This window comes from Lampetra fluviatilis, chromosome 17 (assembly GCF_964198595.1).
Source record: "Lampetra fluviatilis chromosome 17, kcLamFluv1.1, whole genome shotgun sequence".
NCBI classification, from domain to species: Eukaryota; Metazoa; Chordata; class Hyperoartia; order Petromyzontiformes; family Petromyzontidae; genus Lampetra; species Lampetra fluviatilis.
This window is the reverse complement of record NC_136291.1, coordinates 14,556,401-14,577,589: the sequence shown is the minus strand read 5'-3', so window position 1 is coordinate 14,577,589 and position 21,189 is coordinate 14,556,401. Positions and strand designations below refer to the sequence as shown.

The window sequence follows — 21,189 nt, the reverse complement described above, 5'->3', positions numbered from 1 at the left end:
ATGGCTGTGTGCAGGGTGTTGTGATGTCACGTAGTACGACGTTTTTCTTGCTCCCCCCCCCCCCCCCCCCCCGTTATAACGCATTGTCTATCTATGGCCTCGTCACATTGGCCTTAATGGACGCGTGGTGATGGTGAAATACGATTCGGCGGTGGACACTGAATTGCCGGAGCCCCATTTAACATTCAGGTGACACGGGGCACGGTACGTGAAGAACTTCTTATGTCCTGTAAGCAGACTTCTCTGCGTGGGATAGTTACAGAGGTGGGACAAAGTCATTGTTATGCAAGTCACAAGTAAGTCTCAAGTCTTTGCTCTCGAGTCCCGAGTCAAGTCGAGTCAAAGATGAGGCAAGTCCAAGTCGAGTCTGAAGTCATCAAAATCATGACTCGAGTCTGACTCGAGTCCAAGTCGCATGACTCGAGTCCACACCTCTGAGGTGGGACAAAGTCATTGTTGTGCAAGTCACAAGTAAGTCTCAAGTCTTTGCTCTCGAGTCCCGAGTTAAGTCGAGTCAAAGATGAGGCAAGTCCAAGTCGAGTCTGAAGTCATCAAAATCATGACTCGAGTCTGACTCGAGTCCAAGTCGCATGACTCGAGTCCACACCTCTGGATAGTTAACACCTCTTAATGCACAGACAACCGCCAACGCAGCCTCGCCTGCCGGAGGAGCTCGCTGATGATCGGACAGTGTTCAGATCTCTCAAGGATCTGTGAGCTACTCGCACACAAAGATCCACGTGTAGCCTTTAACAGACTGTTGGGGCAAGTGCTTTATAATATCATCAAAGGGGCGCTGCAATACGATGCAATCAAAATCACCGATCAGAGATTTTCCCATATATGGTCTTTGTTGATTGTGAATCGATACTAATTGTATTGATTCCACTCAGTCGATACAGCAGCAAGCGTTTCACAGATCATACAAAGCAACGGTATTGATGCCTGGTTTGTATGTACTTTTTATAAAAAAATAAATTCATGTAGTCTATCAGACCTTTGTATTAAATCGCTCTGCAAAAAGTCATTTTATATGCTAATAAATCAATGTTATGCTAATGCAAAATTTCATCATAGCCGCGACTCAGTTTACTCCGATGTGCAATGTCATCTTTATCTCGATCCTGTGAGTGTACAATTTTATATTAAACTTCATTTACTGAGTGAATACAAGACCACTTATATGCTGATGTCCATTTTTATCATAGCTGTGATTCATTCAGCCATTGACTCACTTAGCCACAAACTCACTCAGCCACACACTCACTCAACGACTCACTCAACTACTCAGCCGCTCACTCACTCAGATATTCACTCACTCAACTACTCACTCAATCAATAATTAACTCAACCACTCAACCAATCATTCAACCACCCACTCACTCAATCACTCAACCATCATGCTCTCACTCAACCATTCACTCACTCAGCCACTCACTCAGCCACTCACTCACTCAGTCACTCAACCACTCGCTCTCTAAACCACTCGCTCATTCAACCGCTCGCTCACTCAACCATTCACTCACGCAACCACTCGCTTGCTCACTCTACCACTCACTCACTCAACCCCTCACTCAACCTTTCACTCAACCCCTCACCAAACCACTCACTCAACGACTCACCAGAATCCTCTCGGCTTGGGGACTCACTTAACCACTCACTTAACCATTCACTTAACCACTCACTAGAGCAACCACTCACTCACTTAATGACTTACTCAACCACTCAACCAATTACTTTCTCACTCACTCAGCCGCTCACTCCTTCACTCAGCCACTCACCCTTTCACTCAGCCACTCACTCATTTAGCCACTCACTCAGCCACACACTCAACCACTCAGCCGCGCACTCACGAAGCTACTTACTCACGAAGCTACTTACTCACTCAACCACTCACTCACTTAATCACTTACTCAACCACTCAACCATCACTCTTTAACTCACTCAACCATTTACTCAATCAGTCACACTCACTCAACGATCGGAGCTCCAGGGCATGCTGCGTGCTCGCCAGGAGGGACTGGGCAAGATGGCGTAGTCGCTGGAGCAGCTGCGGGCGCGGCACCGCGCTCTCACCCTGGCGGAGTGCAGCAACACAGTGGGGCGGCACCAGCGGGACACTGGACAACGCAGGCAAGGTGCGCGCCAGCCACTCACTCACCCAGCCACTCACTAAACCAATCAGTCACTCAATCATGAATTAAACTGCTCACTCACTCAACCCCTTACACACAGGCTCATCACCTGTGTCTCAACCATCTTACTGAGTTACATAACTCTTTTTAGAAGTGACCTGGCCACAAATGATAGGTCAACAACGTTCCTTATTTGGAAATGTATAGTAGCCAACTACTCTAAACGCCTGTTTCTAAATGTGTAGGGAAAATCCAGAGGACCAGAATAAAAATCCACTTGAGCACGGAGAGAACATGCAAACTCCAAATATACAGGTGTCAGGGTTGGGATCTATCCGACAACCTCCTGTATACCAGACGAGGTAGTTAACATTGTATCCGGGCAAGCCGTACATCGAGCCGGAGTGGACCATGCGGTCCATCCCTATCGCGTGAGTGGCTCCAACTGTTGTTATTGTGTTCATATGTATGTGGTCTGCTTGTGTGTATGCGTGTGCCGCACTGCCCTATGAACCCAACTTGACCAGGCTGTTGCCCCACGCGCCCGACTCGTTGAGAGGCTTGCCCACCCCCCAGGGCGTTGTCGTGAAGATACCGCTGGGAGGAAGAATATCTCACAATACTGGAAGAGGCGAGGACTACACAGTGATTAACTGAGTGGGTGAGTCGGTGGATGAGTCGGTGGATGAGTCGGTGGGTGAGTGGGTGGGTGAGTGGGTGGGTGAGTGGGTGGGTGAGTGGGTGGGTCAGTGGGTGGGTCAGTGGTTGAGGGAGTAGGTGGGTGAGTGTGTTAGAGAAGTGGGTGTGTTGATTGTGAGTGAATAGATGAGTGTGTGGAGGAATGGATTGTTGAGTGAGTCGTTGGGTGAGTGAGTAGGTGGGTGTGGGTTAGAGATTGAGTGGGTGGTCGGTGATTGTGTGAATTAGTGGGTGGTTGAGTGAATGGTTTGAAGTGATTGAGTGGGTGAGGGGGTGGGTGAGAGATGGGTTGGTGAGTGGATGTGTAAATTGGTGGGTTAGAGATTGAGTGGGTGGGTAACTAGGTGATTGGGAGGGTGAGTGGGTGAGTGGCTTAATGGGTGAGTAAGTCGGTGGGTGAGTAGGTGAGTGCCTGGATAAGTGAGTGTATGGGAGCATGAGTGGGTGGATGGTTGATTAGGTGGGTGAATAGGTGAGTGGGTGGTGGGTGGGTGAATTAATGAGTGATTGCTCGAGTGAGAGCGTGGGTAGGTCAGTGCGATATTGTGTGGGGGAGTGGGTGAGTGAGGGGTTGAGTGAATAGGTTAGTGGGCGGGTGAGTAGATTGTTGGGTGAGTGGGTGGGTGAGTGAATATCGAAGGTTGAGCAGGTGAGTTAGTGTGTGATTGGGTGGGTGGATGAGTCAAAGAGTGAGGCACCACGGTGGTGAGATGTTAACTACCTCACCTAGTATACAGGATTTTGTGAATTCGATCCCATCCCATTTGGAGTTGGCATGTTCTCCCCGTGGTCGTGTGGATTTTTCTCCGGGTTCTCCAGGTTTTCTCTCCAGATTTAAACTCAACATGCATTTAGAGGATGTGGCTGCAATGAATGTCTCCATGATAATCCACTTCGTTAACCTATCATTTGTAACCAGGCCACTTCTGAAAAATATTAATTTAGTTATCTGAACCTTTTCAGGTAAAATAAAAAATATTGTTTAATTTAGTTTATTGGGTGGGTGAGTTGGTAGGTGTGTTATTGAGTGATTTGGTGGGTAGGTTAGAGATTGAGTGGGTGAATGGGTGGGTGTGTGAGTGGGGGTGTGAATAGTTGAGTAGGTGAGTGGATGAGTAAATGGTTGAGTGAGTGGATTAGAGATTGAGTGGGTGGCAGGGTGAGTGGGTTTGTGAGTGGGTTGGTGGGTGTTTGAATGGGTGAGTGGGTGGAGTGCCGTGGTGGCGAGCTGTTAACTACCTCGCCTTTTGTACAGGAGGTCGTAAATTCGATCCCGACCCTGACGCCCGGTCGCGTGGAATTTTCTCCAGGTGCTCCGGGTTCTCCCTCCACATTTAAAAACATGCAATTATAGAATTTGATATTTGTGGTCAAGTGGTTTTTGAAAAAAATATATATAGCTGAGTGCCTTACCTGGTAAAATAAAAAAAAGCGTAATTTTAATTTAGTGTGCAGATGAGTGGCTGGGTGGGTGAGTGGATGAGTGAGTGCGATGTTTGATGGGTAGTTGGTCAGTGGCTGGGTGAGTGAGTGTGGGCTAGAGATTGAGTGGGTGGCTTGGTGAGTGTGTGCTTGGCTCGGTGGTTGAATGAATGGATGGTTGAGTTAGTGGGTGGGTGTTTGAGTGTGTGTTATCGTGGGTGGGAGAGTCGGAGAGTGGAGTGCCATGTTGGCCAATTGTTAACTATCTTGCCTGGTATTTTTAAGTTCGTAGGTTCGATCCAAACCCTGCTTCTCAAAACAATCTATATAGCTCAGTGGGCCTTACCTGGGAAAAAAAATGTTTGATTTAGTTAAGGGTGTTGGTGAGTGGGCGGGTGGGTGAGTGCATCAGTGTGGGTTTGAGATTTAGTGGGTGGCTTGGTGAGTGGGTAAGTTCGAGTGACTCAGTGGTTGAGTTTGTGGGTGGTTACGTTAGTAGGTGATTAAATTAGTGGGTGGGTCAATAATTACGGTGGTAGTGGGTGAGTGGCTGAGTGGCTGAGGGAGTAGGCGGGTGGTTGGCTGGGTGAGTAGGTGGGTTATAAATTGAGTAGGTGGCAGGGTGAGTGGATCTGAAAGTGGGTGAGTGAGTAGGTGCACGGCTGGGTGAGTTAGTGAGTGGATGGATGAGTGAGTGGGTGAGTGTGTGGGTGCATGGATGTGTGGGTGGGTGAATGTGTGTGGGTAGGAGGTTAGTTGGGTAGTGCGTGAATGGGTGGGTTTTGAAATTGAGTGAGTGGGTTAGTCACTGGGTGAGTGAGTGGATGGGTGGGTTTGTGAACTTTGGTTAAGAGATTGAGTCAGTAGCAGGGTTGGTGTGTGGTTTAGAGATTGAGTGGGTGGTTGGGTGAGTGGGTGGATGGGTGAGTGGGTGGGTTAGAGATTGAGTGGCTCGGTGAGGGAGTATTGGGTGGGTGAAGTGAGTTAGTGGGTCGGTGAGTGCGTGGGTGGGTGATTCAGTAAGTGGGTGAGTGAGGGGTTGGGTGAGCGATGGGTTGAGTGGGTGTGTTTTTTGTTCGTGAGTTTGTGGGTGGGTGAGTGGGTCAGTTAGTGGTTGGGTGAGTAAGTGGGTGGGTGAGCAAGTGAGTGAATGGGTGTGTTGGTAGGCGAGTGTGTAGCTTGGTGAGTGGTCGTAGGGTGAGTGGGTGGGTGAGGAAGTGGTTAACTGAGTGAGTGGTAGGGTGGGTGAGTTGTTGACTGAGTGTGGTCAGCGAATGGGTGGGTGAGTTGTTGACTGAGTGGGGTCAGCGAGTGGGTGGGTGAGTTGATGTGGGAGGTTGAGTGGGTACGTTAGCGTGTGAGTGATTGGATGGATGAGTCAGAGAGTGAGGCGTCAAGGTGGTGAGATGTTCACTGCCTCGCCTAGTATACAGGAGATTGTGGATTCGATCCTGACCCTGTCGCCTGTATATTTGGAGTTTGCATGTTCTACACATTGTCGCGTGGATTTGGCTGCAGGTCCTCCGGGTTTTCCCCTCTGCATTTAGAATCAACATGCGTTTAGAGGATTTGGCTGCAATAAATGTCTATGTGATAAGCCACTTCGTTTATCTATAATTTGTTCACGGGTCTATTCTGAAAAGGATCTATATAGCTCAATGGGCCTTACCTGGTGAAATAAAAAGTAGTTTAGTTTAGGGGGTATGTTGTATACTAGCCCCTTCTTCCAAAATTGATATTATAATGAATGAAAACACACCAAAGCGCAGCAAACTGCAAAACACCAGGTGTTGTTAAGTAATGAACTGGAGGAGGGCTAGGATGGCAGAATTGGCAACCTTGCTTCAAGGAAAGATAAGGCCTGATGAACGGGCACATGTCACCCGTGCAGGCGGCAGAGACAGTGGGAGAGTCAGCCAGACATAGTTAAGGCAAAAAGCCCAACCATCCTGCATGGTTTTAAAGTAACGTCAAAATTCGAAATTCAACAACAGAGTAGGCTAAATTATCGATCCTCGCGCTCGCTCAAATTGGAGACCAGGCTGCGAGCTACATCAATGAACCATTGCCCATTTGCTAATCCAATACTGAATGTTAATATTACTGAAGTCAAAACGAATTCTATGACCTCAGCACATGGGCGAATAATAGGGCAGTGTCAACTCGAAGGCAATGGAAGGAAACAGAGGCGCCTTTGTCTAAATCACAACCACAGAAAGCCAGGAATTATCACTGATTGTGTGTTTAGGGATTCCGAGCTAATTGGAACACGTGCACACAGGGAGGAGGTAGAAATACGCCTTGTTCTCCTGCAGCTGAGGGAGCAAAAGATAAAGGAAGTGGGTCAGCTCAAGGCTGGGTGCACAGGGGAGGGAGCTGATTAAGAATAACACTCCCAGAGCAGAAGGTTGGATGACCACAGTGAGACGAGAATAAGGGTGTTGTGTATCTCTCAAGGATGCAGACTCAGCTGAACAACAAGGCTGCGGGGGTCACCAGAAGTTCGTGTTCGCCTAGTTAAGACAAAAAGCTCAATTATTCTGTATTGCTATTAAAGTAACGTTAAAGTCGGAATTTAACAACAGGGTAGGCTAAAGTTATTGATATGAAATGTTATTTCCATACTTTAATAATTTCTATACAACTCGACCCGAAGCATATGCGGGATGAATCACCACCAGATCGAATATAAATACATAATAAAAGAGCGATGTTAAACCCAGGGTCGGAGAGAAGGGAGATCCCGGCCGTCTTTGTATCCCCGCAGCGCGGGATAGGAGTGTGTATACGCTCGGGGAAACACCTCCACTTGAGTCAAGCACCACGATGGGAAACGACAGACCTTAGGTTACATACAGAATCATAACTGTGAAATGGTAAGGGACAAATGTTAACTTAAAACTTTTAACCATTTCTTTGTGCGTCGGTGAGGGTCGGAGGGAGTGTTGCCCCCTCCCTCCAGGTGGTGCAACACGGACAAAGATGCCTATGAGACGATTTGTAAACGTCTGTGTTTTGGTTCAGGAAGAAGGCCAGACAAGAGATAATATCGCACCCAGACAGAGAGACGACTTATGCACACAAGGACATACGGACGTACGGACACACACATGGACACACCTACCTACGGACAGATCCTGACACAGTAAATCGAAAGAAACCCCGCCTTGTGGGCAGGATCTAAAGGGATTTTTCGGCATAAAAGAAAGGACCCTGAGCATTGGAAACCAGCTCGACCGGGAGGGTCGACTCAGGAGCGAGCAGCGACCAGCGGGTCGGCTCGACTCTTCAGCTCGTCTGGGACTCAGCCGAGTTCGATCGGCTCACCGGAGCCGGCTCTCGGGGCTCGACTCAAGCGGCTCCCCATCTCCTCTGCAGGCGGGCAAGACCCGCTTGACAGCTCAACTCGGCCTGCGTGGGTCAACCTCTGCCGAGTCGGAGGTCTCTGCTGCCGCCGGAGTGGTGAGGTCGCGGTTTGGCGACGAGGCTCCGTGCTCACCCTGGTCGACGACCCAACACTGCACGCTGCGAGCGAGCTGTGGGCGCCACCTACCGACCGGGTTCCGAACTGCGACAGCGTATCAACGGGCATCCGAACCATTTCACCACGGTGACAGGGGAGCGACTGATACGTATGACGCGCACCGCCCCCTCACCACACGACCACCAGGCGTCTGTTTGACATAAAGAACCGACTCCGAACACTGACTATTCAAGACAACTCTTACCACTCAAACACACTCGAACCCATAAGCCATCCGTGGCTGTGAAGGCATCACAACGAGACCGAGTGATGGCCATCCGTCGTTTATAAGAGTATTCGTAATTTTTATCTTTAATATTTAGTGGGCTGTACTCTTAATCGCATAAATTCCCAACAGATCCATCAATACGAATTGATTCTTGGCACCTCCTTCCGCCGACCCACGCTCACGTGGAGAGTGGTGGCCCACCAGATCCTTATCAGGTGATCTGGTCCCCAATTAGTAAACTTGGTATAAGATAACGATCTTCGGAAAAGGAGCACCGTCGCAGGCCCTTACTCCGAGCCATTCTGTTGTCAGATAACCTGCCGATGTATCTGTTGAGATTGGTGCCTTTAAGAATAATAACTGTTTTTGATTGTGTTTTTATCGCCGTATAATCTTTCAAGTATCTTTCAGTCACAATCGCCGCACGTACTCGCATCCTCTACAGAATATTCAACTGTCCCGTGACCCAAGGTGCTAACAACGTGATAAGGGTTGCGTATGATCAATAAGGAGTGTGGTACTGCGTGAACAATATTGAATATAATCATTCATTAACGTTAAGGTTTTTCTTAGCATAGTATTTGCATATTTTAACAACTCTCTCTCTCACTAACAACCATCGCGTTATGCGGGATCCATGTGCCGTTGTCAAAGTGAAATCAGACAATCGTTGATGATACTGTATTGATGCCGTGTTGACGTTCCGGGATTGAGAGTTCGCATACTATTTCATAGTTGAGGTTGAATTAGTAATAAATTGATTAATACAGAAGTGGTTGTGTGATTCTTTCCTGAAATCTATGCATAAGATCTGCTTCTGCGTTGAGATCTGAACTTGGTGACCTTAATAAACACACTAATACATACTCAGTAAATGTTAAAGCGATAACGGGGTGAACCGGGGACCTAAAATATAACCACGAATACCCACTCTGGGAATGTTAAAGCGAGAATGAGACGAACCTAGACAACGATGCCGAGTTAATCTAAGTTAATCTTGCATACTTACACCACACCTGCATAACTGCATACGATTAATTGCCTTATTCCGATCGATAACCCACCCTCGTCACCGAGGCGGGGTCTGGTTATCATAACGACTTGCATTATCATAATTACACCCACTCGCATAATTACTACGATTACCTCTCAAATTGGCATAATTAAATGTGCATAATTACATAAATTAACATATTTCCGGATAATTACACATTTGGCCAAATTTAATTTGATTATTATTATTTTCACTGAATATTCATAACCCACATATACAACATAATAATTTCACCCACGCACGCATACAACATAACAAATTTTGATAACCAACATATACAACATAATGGGGGCGTCGCCCGGGATTTCTCGCAGACAGTTTATGCATGAATTCAGGAACGAATCACTGTTGTGTTAATCAAAGTGGTGTGAACTAACGTTGCCTTGTGATTGTAAACGGGGGTATACAAACAAAACGCGCTCTGAAGGGAAATACCAGAGTAGCAGAGTATAACAAAGACAGTTGGGCTGAGATTATTTGCTCGAGTTGAACTGACGCATCCTGTGATACAATTGTTTATAAGTACTCTGAAAAGGAATGTCAAAGTAACTTCCGCCATACCTAAGATGTTAGGATTAAGAATAATTTTTTAATGGGTTACGGGATACGGGGAGCTCGTATTAAAACGTACCGACCAATCTGTTACAAAGCAGTACAGTCAGAGAGACATATGGGAAGGGAGCTGTATCGATAACACGAACACACCTCGGGGGAAACTAATTGACTGGATAAAATGTAACAAAGGCGAACACGATGCAAAAACTACAGGAAAGGCAGGACAGGACTCATTCCTTTTCACACAGGCATACAGACAGGGATTGTGGAATGAAGGAAAATTCGGAAAGGAAACAGGAGAGAAATCGTCTCTAATAAACGAGGAAAAATGTCCTCACACCATCGTAAGGGAGGAGAAATCAGGGCTCGCGACACCAGCGAAACTCACAGACGTGGATCCACAGAATAAATATGGAAGTAACATTAAATCACACTCTTGGGTACGTGGACAGAGTCAAGGGACTAATCGGAAAAAAATTATGGATATCGAACAAAAAATCCTTGACAAACAGAAACCCTCACCATTCGAGAGAAGGGATGGAGAGATACATATGCAAACAAAAACATGTGAGATTGACAACTTCACAGATAGAGGGAAGCAAAATGTTGAAGTAAAGTCGACAGGACGTGCTCCACTAAGGGCAGAGGCAAAAACTGAAGGGAAATGGCAACACGAGCGACACGGCATTGGGCGCGCACACAGAAAATGCACACCGATTAATCACGCCCGACACAGAACAGATAAAAGTGACAGATTGCCTGATGATAACTTGTTTGATGATGACGCTGACGGCGATCAACTTTCGGAATACTTATTCAACAGTAAAACCCTTAAATTGATGGACAAGGCTCTAGTCAGAATTCCCGATTTTGACCCCCACAATAAGACTATGGATATCCACACACATATCGCGACAGTAGAAGAGGAGGCAATGATTAGAGGGTTGATGAGACGGGATGAAAAAGCGAGTTTGTTGAAACGAAGCTTAAATAAAGATTCTATCCCATGGGTAAAGTCACTACCACACAAGGTTAGAAATGATTTTAAACAACTGAGCCTGGCAGTGATTCGGAAGTTTGGAGAATATTCGACACTCACTGAGGGGTTTTATGCTGTAAAATCGATGACCCAGGGCATGGACCAAGATCCACGTGACTACCTCGTGCAATTTAAAAGAGCGTATTACGCAGGCGATGTGAATCAATACCACGAAGGAGATAAAATGTTCAAAATTATGTTTTTTGAATCCTTGAGCCCAGAGATTACAGAAAGGGTGAGAATGGTTTTGAATCCAGAAACCGCATCCTTACGCCGCATAGAGAGCAAGGCGTACATGGCATGGTTATACAGAGCTAAGAATCATAATTCGGATCCAGAACACAGGGAGAGGGATAAAGAACCCAGCCTCTCCGAGAGGAATAAAAATCACCGAGCAGTCCCACAATGCAGGACGGAGCAAACACGCACGCACACATGGCAAAATAACCCAGAGAGAGGTTGGCACGAGAATGAGAGCGGCACAAAGCCGAACATTCAGAGGAATCGCAGGAGGGGGAGGTTCAGAACAGAACCATACCAACACCCCATGCCACGACACACACGAGGCCAAAGTTGCACACTAAGATGGCGAGATAACCATCCAGCGGGAAGGTACACAGACTGCGGAGGTATGACTGCGAACATGCAGGAGAATCGTAGGAGGGAGAGGTTCAGAGCAGAACCATATCAACACCCCATCCCACGACACACGCAAGGTTCAAATTACGCACAGAGATGGCAAGATAACCACCTAGCGGGAAGGTGTTACACAGACCGCGGAGGTATGGATGCGAACATTCAGAGGAATCGCAGGATTGGAGGTCAAACACAATCGATCCAATTCCGACCAATTCCTCCACCGGCTATACCAGGAGGGAATAGAGGAATAACACAGAATGCGGTCCAAAGACATGATAAACAACCCACAGTGAGCGCGAGCGAGCGGCCAACACGCGCCCCACCCGCCGAGGTATTAAACCCGAAGCTCAATGAGAAATACAGGCAGGCTGCAAGTGACAGGGCGGGCAAAAACGTGGACAGTGCTCCCGTAAATGACGCGCGGATCGAATACAAGGACAGGGTTGCATTGAAGCGTGATCGGACAGTACAAAAACCGACAGCAGGGACACGCCCTGAGGAGCGCAGGCATGAGCCTTTGAATGGAAAATATCCAAGGGAAACCAAAATTTATGTGGATCGGAGTGCTAAAATGGAGACGAATGTCCATGACGTATCGGGAATGGTGTTGAAATCCAACACACTCGTAAAAACAAAGAGGGCAACATTACGAGGGACAGAATTAAATCGACACACTGACTCGGCAAATGTGCATGTAATCGCAGAGAGAGCGAATGCCAGTGATGACGGAGTACAGAAGTTGGTTGTGTGCGCGAATTCTGATTATGTGCAGCACAATTTTACACCACACACTCCCACGACGCGAGAGAGTGAGAGGGGAAATTACAAAAACGAACCGGAAAACCGTGATCGAATGATCAAAGTGATAAGTGGTAAACCAGACACTCGGAACTTGGTAAAAAGATTGCAAGGATGTAACAGGAGGAAATTAACGCAAAAATGCGTTCGAAACCGCTACCTAGCGTTTCCCAGGATTTAACAAAAACAAAAAAAATTAATATCCGTCGGAGTTATGAGGGATGAGAACCATGTAACTGGTGATATCGATGTTAACGTTTTGTTGTATTTTCCTTGCTTATTTCAAATGTAACCTTGTTAAGATTGTGATACATATGCGCGCGCTTTGGAAGGAATGCGTTATGGATTAGTACCGATGTTTAACGTTGTGTTTTATTTCTTTTGCTTATTTCAAATGTAACCATGTTACGATTGTGATACATATGCGCGCGTCGTAAGAAATAACCGCCGAGAGTGAGGGCGGCTTATAGATTCATAACACAAAAAAAGGGGCATTTACTTGGTTTGAAAATTCGCCAGTGGCCAAATCGACCCCTGATAATTTTCAAACGGGCGGATTGTTGTGTCTATCCCTTTTTTTAATTAAGAACAATTCAAAAAAATATAATAATTTTTTTAAATCTATATATATACCTTTTTTTAATTAATTAATGAAAACAACTCACTTCTCCTCACAAGAACACCAGGAATCCATGAAACATGGAGGGCGGTTAAAATGTTGAGAGTTCGGTCACAAAGAGGTCATGGACATCCAAATGGACAAAAGATGTATGGACTAGCCTCCCAAGACATCTGGAGATATACAGATAAGGGCAGAATAAATAACGGTTGAAACTTCGCGTTTTCTTAACGTTTTCCTTACCGAAAAGTAGAAACTTAACAAAGATAATTAACCAACAAACAATAATATTTTTTTTTCTCTTATTATATGTTTCCTACCTACACGACCTTCCAAAAAAATAAAAATAAAAACTAAAGAGTACGAATTCCAGAAAGCTTAAGTGGAAACATAATAACGCTTAACCTCAGGACCTTAAAATATAACTCAGAATAAACACCAATCTCTGGAGAACTAAACTTGGCGAAGCCAAATAATAATGTGACGAGAATCATTACGAATATTCATTAAACATAGACGAATGATTACCACGATACTAAGACCGAAGGAACTCATAAAATATAATTAAAGAATAAATGTAACAACAGGACCATCGTGAGCCTCCTAAAGAAATATGTGTCTACCACGGGCCGCGACTGGGATACGAAACTACCCCTAGTCTTGATGGCCATGCGAGCCACACCCAACCGAGCTACAGGCAGGACACCCTTCGAGATCATGACAGGGAGGCTAATGACCCTCCCAGTACACCTGTTATATGTCCCAGCGGAGGACGAGACCCCGACGGCAATGACGCCAACTGAATACCTGACGGGACTCAATAGTCACCTACAGAGCACATTCGCTATGGTCAGGGACCAGTTGCAAGTAGAGGCTCAGGGGAGCAAAGCATACTATGACCAAAAAGCCAGCCACGCAGAATACCAGCTAGGAGACCAGGTGTGGTACCTCAATTACGAGAAAAGAAAACAGAAGTGCAGGAAATTCCTGCCTTCCTGGACAGGACCACACGAGGTTGTTGACAAAATGTCCCCAGTCGTATATCAGCTAAAAATCACAAAGACAGGAAGAGAGCAGCAATACAAGTGGGTGAACATCAACCAAATCAAACCGTACCCTGTGCTGGTGGAGCAAGATGAGGAATAAAGGTGGAAAAAGGGGGGGGGGGAACTAAACTAATGGGCATATCACACTACAATAATATGTAACATGTTTTCCAGGAAATGGCAGCCCTCCTGCTCACGCTCCTGCTAACGTACCTTGCCAAGCTAGAAGGGAGCCAAGAGGTGATCAAGCCAGGACCAGAATCCGGGGTGATGCTGAGAGACTCCTCCAGCTTCCTAGTAACCGAAACGAAAATAGTAACCCAACAAGTCTATGTCTCCTTGGAACTTGCCTTGGTGGTAAAGAAGCACTTCGGGAAGTTACCACCCCAAGCTACCCAAGCAACCCGAATATGGTATTATGACTTCCTAAGATACAGTGAACAGAATGTCGGAACGATCCTGAAGCAATTACAAAGAACCATGATACTTCCCCCCACCACTGTCAGCCTAACACGTTCCAAGAGGTCTATCGGCCTGGGAGGGGTCTTTGGAATACTATCCGGTTTTAGCTCCTTAATCACACTAGGAGTATCCATATCCAACGCCGTAAAGATTGGACACCTCACGCAAGGTATTGAGAATTTACAGCTCGATATGCATCAGATCCATCAGCAAATACAACACCAACAAAAGAATCTGGTCGAAATGGGATCCACCCTCCGAGACACCGTGGTTCTCGTAAACCTACATTCTATCATGATTAACTTAACATTCCAAGAATTGAGTTCTGCAATCCGAGATCTATACGAAGAAGAGAGTATTCGAGAGCCAATTCAGTGGGTGATCCAAGACTTGTTGCGTAGCACCAGCGGCAGCATCAGTGATCTTATACAAGGACAAATTCCGTCATATCTGGTAACTCCAACACTGATAAAAGATGTGCTACAAGCAGCATCCCCGGAAACAATCAGTCCAACTCAAGTACAGATTGCCTTCAACATGGGTACAGCCACACCCATACATGTGGACCCCCAAACTAGACAGCTGGCATTTTTGCTAAATTTACCCCTGGTCAAACCCGGAAATGTATTTCGATTGCGGACAGTATTGAACGTGGGTACATGGAATAACGACATTTACTCCAAGATGGAAACTCCCTTAGTGGTGGCCTACCAGGAAGAAGGCCCCCTTAAGTACCTGGTGCCTGACCTAAACCTGTGTCAAATAATGAAAGAGGTTCATTGGCTCTGCCCAGGGGAACCATTTCTGACCAATACAGCAGAAATAATGTGTGGTCTGTCAAACCTAAGCTCTAAGGAAATTTGCAAGTTGAAGCTAAGTAAACCCAAAGAAAGAACCGGAACAGTGGCCATGATAGCTAATGCCCAGTGGTTGATTAGCACCCCTCTAGATACGGCAATTGTTTCCACCGATCAACACTCCATAACCATGGAAGTTCCGGTTCCAAGCCACGTCGCACTGGTCACAATACCAAGAGGAACATTCGTACGCATAGGGGACAAGGTATTATATAACCTAGACAAAAGCCTACACCAAGCGGAGGTAGAAATAGTAGACACATTCCGAGGCCACAAGTTTGAGATAAGCAGCACTCTGTCCAACTTGTTGAACAGTAAAGAATTCCATATGGTGAAATTATCCCTCAGCGAATCAGAGATTAACATAACAGATCTTACTTGGGCGACCGAAGAGGCTGGATATCAGCGAAATCAACAGATGGGGATGGGAATCACAGGGGCAACAGGGATGATCATACTATTCTCAGGTTTTTTCGGTAAAGTCACGTAGGTAAAAACATTAAAATTAATGAAAGTAAAATAAAACAAAATAAAATTCACGACGTTTCGGAGGCAACACAAGTCTCCGTCATCAGGTGGGACCGTCACAGCCGAATTAGCTGCATCAAGTGAAGCAATGATTCAAGATGTAATCCCTTATAAGCAAGTTGAAGGGAGGTGGAGAGGGGGGGGGAGAGAGCTTATCAGGCTGTGGTAGCCAATGAATGGAAACGTATCGGGAGGGAGGAGGAGCGGTGATCAAAGACTGCACGCAGTGCTCAACACAATGAATGGAGACGTGTCGGGACGGAGGGCGAGCGGCGATCAAAGACTGCACGCAGTGCTCAACACAATGAATGGAGACGCGCCGGGACGGAGGGCGAGCGGTGATCAAAGACATCACGTAGTGCTCAACACAATGAATGGAAACGTGGCGAGCGGTGATCAAAGAACAATGAAGAGATTACTGTTAAACACTGTGGATGTTAACACTCGGTGAAGTAAATTAAAATAGTGCCTGTCAGATAAGATGGTCCAAAAAGTGTAATTAAGTCTTTTTTGCGTGGTTAATAACATCTTTCCAGTGATTACTGAGTTTGTATCCATCATCACGGTTGAAATTATGTCTGTGTTTGTATATTTGTATGGCTTCGTGTACAAACCTTTGATGGTAGCCCGGAGGTTTGCAGAGAACCTTGGTCTCGGAAAAGACAATTTCATGAGAGCCCGCCGAGTTGTAGCAATGATCGGCAACGGCCGAAGAATCAGTTCTGCCGTGTTTCAGATCTGACTTGTGCTCGCGGACACGATCAGCAACATGACGTTTTGTTTCTCCAATGTAGCAATCACCACAAATGCAACTCAATTTGTAGACTCCAGGATACTGTAAGTCAGGAACGACATCCTTCACAGATGGAATCAGATCACGGATTTTATGCACTGTACTGAATCGGACTTGGATCTTATGTTTGTTTAGAATTTTGGAGATCTTTTTGGTCACGCCTGCTATGTATGGTAACGTGATAGTTTTGGTCAGAGTTTCATGTGGTTGTTTCTGTGTGGTGGGAGAAACAGCTTGGCGGATAGTGCGGTCAGAGTATCCGTTCATCCTGAGGGCCCGATGTACATGTCTTAATTCATCAGTCAGGTGGTGTTGGTCAGAAATGCCATGGGCTCTGTGGTATAGCGTTTTGATGAGAGAATTCTTTTGAGATGGGTGGTGGTGGGAATCCGGTTTCAAGTAGGAATTTGTGTGGGTGGCTTTCCTGTAGACAGAATGTCCCAAGGATCCGTCAAGCCTCCTCTTAAACAGAATATCCAAGAATGGTAGTTTACCGTCTTTCTCCACTTCCATGGTGAATCTGATAGATGGGTGTCTAGAATTGATGTGGTCCAAGAAGTGGTTCAATGCTGGGAGGCCATGTGGCCAGATGACGAAAGTGTCATCCACATATCTCTTCCACAGGGAAGGACGCAGGGTGGATGTCTGGATGGCGTCTGATTCAAACTTTTCCATGAACATGTTGGCTATAACTGGTGACAAGGGGGAGCCCATAGGGGTACCCTCATTCTGTTTGTAGAAGGTGCCATTCCAGGTAAAATAGGTGTTGGTGAGGCAATGCCTAACCAGCGCAGGTACATCAGAATTCAATCCATGTTGGACTAAGTCCTCAATTATTGTTAGGGTGTCCGGTACTGGGACTTTGGTAAACAAAGATACTACATCAAAGCTGACGAGGATGTCATCAGAAGATAGCACCATGTCCTTAACCATAGACACTAATTGGGTTGAGTCCTGGCTATTCTAACCTTAACATACCATGTGGCCAAAATGAATACCGAACTTAAAAGACTAATCGCAGGCACAAGCCACCTACCATTCAAGCCCAGGAACACGAGATTGAGCAATAACAGGCCTGATGATGCCACCCAAGAATAACCGTAGAAACTATCCTTTTAACGATATCTCCTATAACACGTAGTCAATAGAATAATTTCTCCCTCCCTTATCGTTTTACCTTCCTTTAGAATATATTTTTTTCCTCTCTCTTGTCACATATAACCATGTTAAGTTGTTACACGTACGCGCGCGTTGTAAGGAAATAGCAGCAAAACTTGAGGACAATCGATGGTTCATGATGGAAGAAGGGTATACATATTTTTTTTTAAATAACCCGTGGCCATTTGACCACTGGTCATTTTTAAAAGGGCGGAATGTTGTATACTAGCCCCTTCTTCCAAAATTGATATTATAATGAATGAAAACACACCAAAGCGCAGCAAACTGCAAAACACCAGGTGTTGTTAAGTAATGAACTGGAGGAGGGCTAGGATGGCAGAATTGGCAACCTTGCTTCAAGGAAAGATAAGGCCTGATGAACGGGCACATGTCACCCGTGCAGGCGGCAGAGACAGTGGGAGAGTCAGCCAGACATAGTTAAGGCAAAAAGCCCAACCATCCTGCATGGTTTTAAAGTAACGTCAAAATTCGAAATTCAACAACAGAGTAGGCTAAATTATCGATCCTCGCGCTCGCTCAAATTGGAGACCAGGCTGCGAGCTACATCAATGAACCATTGCCCATTTGCTAATCCAATACTGAATGTTAATATTACTGAAGTCAAAACGAATTCTATGACCTCAGCACATAGGCGAATAATAGGGCAGTGTCAACTCGAAGGCAATGGAAGGAAACAGAGGCCTTTGTCTAAATCACAACCACAGAAAGCCAGGAATTATCACTGATTGTGTGTTTAGGGATTCCGAGCTAATTGGAACACGTGCACACAGGGAGGAGGTAGAAATACGCCTTGTTCTCCTGCAGCTGAGGGAGCAAAAGATAAAGGAAGTGGGTCAGCTCAAGGCTGGGTGCACAGGGGAGGGAGCTGATTAAGAATAACACTCCCAGAGCAGAAGGTTGGATGACCACAGTGAGACGAGAATAAGGGTGTTGTGTATCTCTCAAGGATGCAGACTCAGCTGAACAACAAGGCTGCGGGGGTCACCAGAAGTTCGTGTTCGCCTAGTTAAGACAAAAAGCTCAATTATTCTGTATTGCTATTAAAGTAACGTTAAAGTCGGAATTTAACAACAGGGTAGGCTAAAGTTATTGATATGAAATGTTATTTCCATACTTTAATAATTTCTATACAACTCGACCCGAAGCATATGCGGGATGAATCACCACCAGATCGAATATAAATACATAATAAAAGAGCGATGTTAAACCCAGGGTCGGAGAGAAGGGAGATCCCGGCCGTCTTTGTATCCCCGCAGCGCGGGATAGGAGTGTGTATACGCTCGGGGAAACACCTCCACTTGAGTCAAGCACCACGATGGGAAACGACAGACCTTAGGTTACATACAGAATCATAACTGTGAAATGGTAAGGGACAAATGTTAACTTAAAACTTTTAACCATTTTTTTGTGCGTCGGTGAGGGTCGGAGGGAGTGTTGCCCCTCCCTCCAGGTGGTGCAACACGGACAAAGATGCCTATGAGACGATTTGTAAACGTCTGTGTTTTGGTTCAGGAAGAAGGCCAGACAAGAGATAATATCGCACCCAGACAGAGAGACGACTTATGCACACAAGGACATACGGACGTACGGACACACACATGGACACACCTACCTACGGACAGATCCTGACACAGTAAATCGAAAGAAACCCCGCCTTGTGGGCAGGATCTAAAGGGATTTTTCGGCATAAAAGAAAGGACCCTGAGCATTGGAAACCAGCTCGACGGGAGGGTCGACTCAGGAGCGAGCTGCGACCAGCGGGTCGGCTCGACTCTTCAGCTCGTCTGGGACTCAGCCGAGTTCGATCGGCTCACCGGAGCCGGCTCTCGGGGCTCGACTCAAGCGGCTCCCCATCTCCTCTGCAGGCGGGCAAGACCCGCTTGACAGCTCAACTCGGCCTGCGTGGGTCAACCTCTGCCGAGTCGGAGGTCTCTGCTGCCGCCGGAGTGGTGAGGTCGCGGTTTGGCGACGAGGCTCCGTGCTCACCCTGGTCGACGACCCAACACTGCACGCTGCGAGCGAGCTGTGGGCGCCACCTACCGACCGGGTTCCGAACTGCGACAGCGTATCAACGGGCATCCGAACGATTTCACCACGGTGACAGGGGAGCGACTGATACGTATGACGCGCACCGCCCCCTCACCACACGACCACCAGGCGTCTGTTTGACATAAAGAACCGACTCCGAACACTGACTATTCAAGACAACTCTTACCACTCAAACACACTCGAACCCATAAGCCATCCGTGGCTGTGAAGGCATCACAACGAGACCGAGTGATGGCCATCCGTCGTTTATAAGAGTATTCGTAATTTTTATCTTTAATATTTAGTGGGCTGTACTCTTAATCGCATAAATTCCCAACAGATCCATCAATACGAATTGATTCTTGGCACCTCCTTCCGCCGACCCACGCTCACGTGGAGAGTGGTGGCCCACCAGATCCTTATCAGGTGATCTGGTCCCCAATTAGTAAACTTGGTATAAGATAACGATCTTCGGAAAAGGAGCACCGTCGCAGGCCCTTACTCCGAGCCATTCTGTTGTCAGATAACCTGCCGATGTATCTGTTGAGATTGGTGCCTTTAAGAATAATAACTGTTTTTGATTGTGTTTTTATCGCCGTATAATCTTTCAAGTATCTTTCAGTCACAATCGCCGCACGTACTCGCATCCTCTACAGAATATTCAACTGTCCCGTGACCCAAGGTGCTAACAACGTGATAAGGGTTGCGTATGATCAATAAGGAGTGCGGTACTGCGTGAACAATATTGAATATAATCATTCATTAACGTTAAGGTTTTTCTTAGCATAGTATTTGCATATTTTAACGACTCTCTCACTAACAACCATCGCGTTATGCGGGATCCATGTGCCGTTGTCAAAGTGAAATCAGACAATCGTTGATGATACTGTATTGATGCCGTGTTGACGTTCCGGGATTGAGAGTTCGCATACTATATCATAGTTGAGGTTGAATTAGTAATAAATTGATTAATACAGAAGTGGTTGTGTTATTCTTTCCTGAAATCTATGCATAAGATCTGCTTCTGCGTTGAGATCTGAACTTGGTGACCTTAATAAACACACTAATACATACTCAGTAAATGTTAAAGCGATAACGGGGTGAACCGGGGACCTAAAATATAACCACGAATACCCACTCTGGGAATGTTAAAGCGAGAATGAGACGAACCTAGACAACGATGCCGAGTTAATCTAAGTTAATCTTGCATACTTACACCACACCTGCATAACTGCATACGATTAATTGCCTTATTCCGATCGATAACCCACCCTCGTCACCGAGGCGGGGTCTGGTTATCATAACGACTTGCATTATCATAATTACACCCACTCGCATAATTACTACGATTACCTCTCAAATTGGCATAATTAAATGTGCATAATTACATAAATTAACATATTTCCGGATAATTACACATTTGGCCAAATTTCATTTGATTATTATTATTTTCACTGAATATTCATAACCCACATATACAACATAATAATTTCACCCACGCACGCATACAACATAACAAATTTTGATAACCAACATATACAACAGGTAGGTGGCTCGTTGGGTCGGTAGGTCTGTTGCAGGTCG

General features: G+C 46.1%; 1 long non-coding RNA gene across 1 annotated transcript in view; it reads left to right on the top strand.

The window, feature by feature from the left end:
* Positions 1 to 2,102: 2,102 nt before the first annotated feature.
* Positions 2,103 to 21,189, top strand: part of LOC144936764 (uncharacterized) — a 36,033-nt gene continuing 16,946 nt past the window's right edge. Inside the window, exons 1-2 of the long non-coding RNA XR_013637471.1 lie at positions 2,103 to 2,138; positions 2,663 to 2,766. This is a non-coding gene — a long non-coding RNA (uncharacterized LOC144936764). The remainder of the gene's footprint in view (positions 2,139 to 2,662; positions 2,767 to 21,189) is intronic.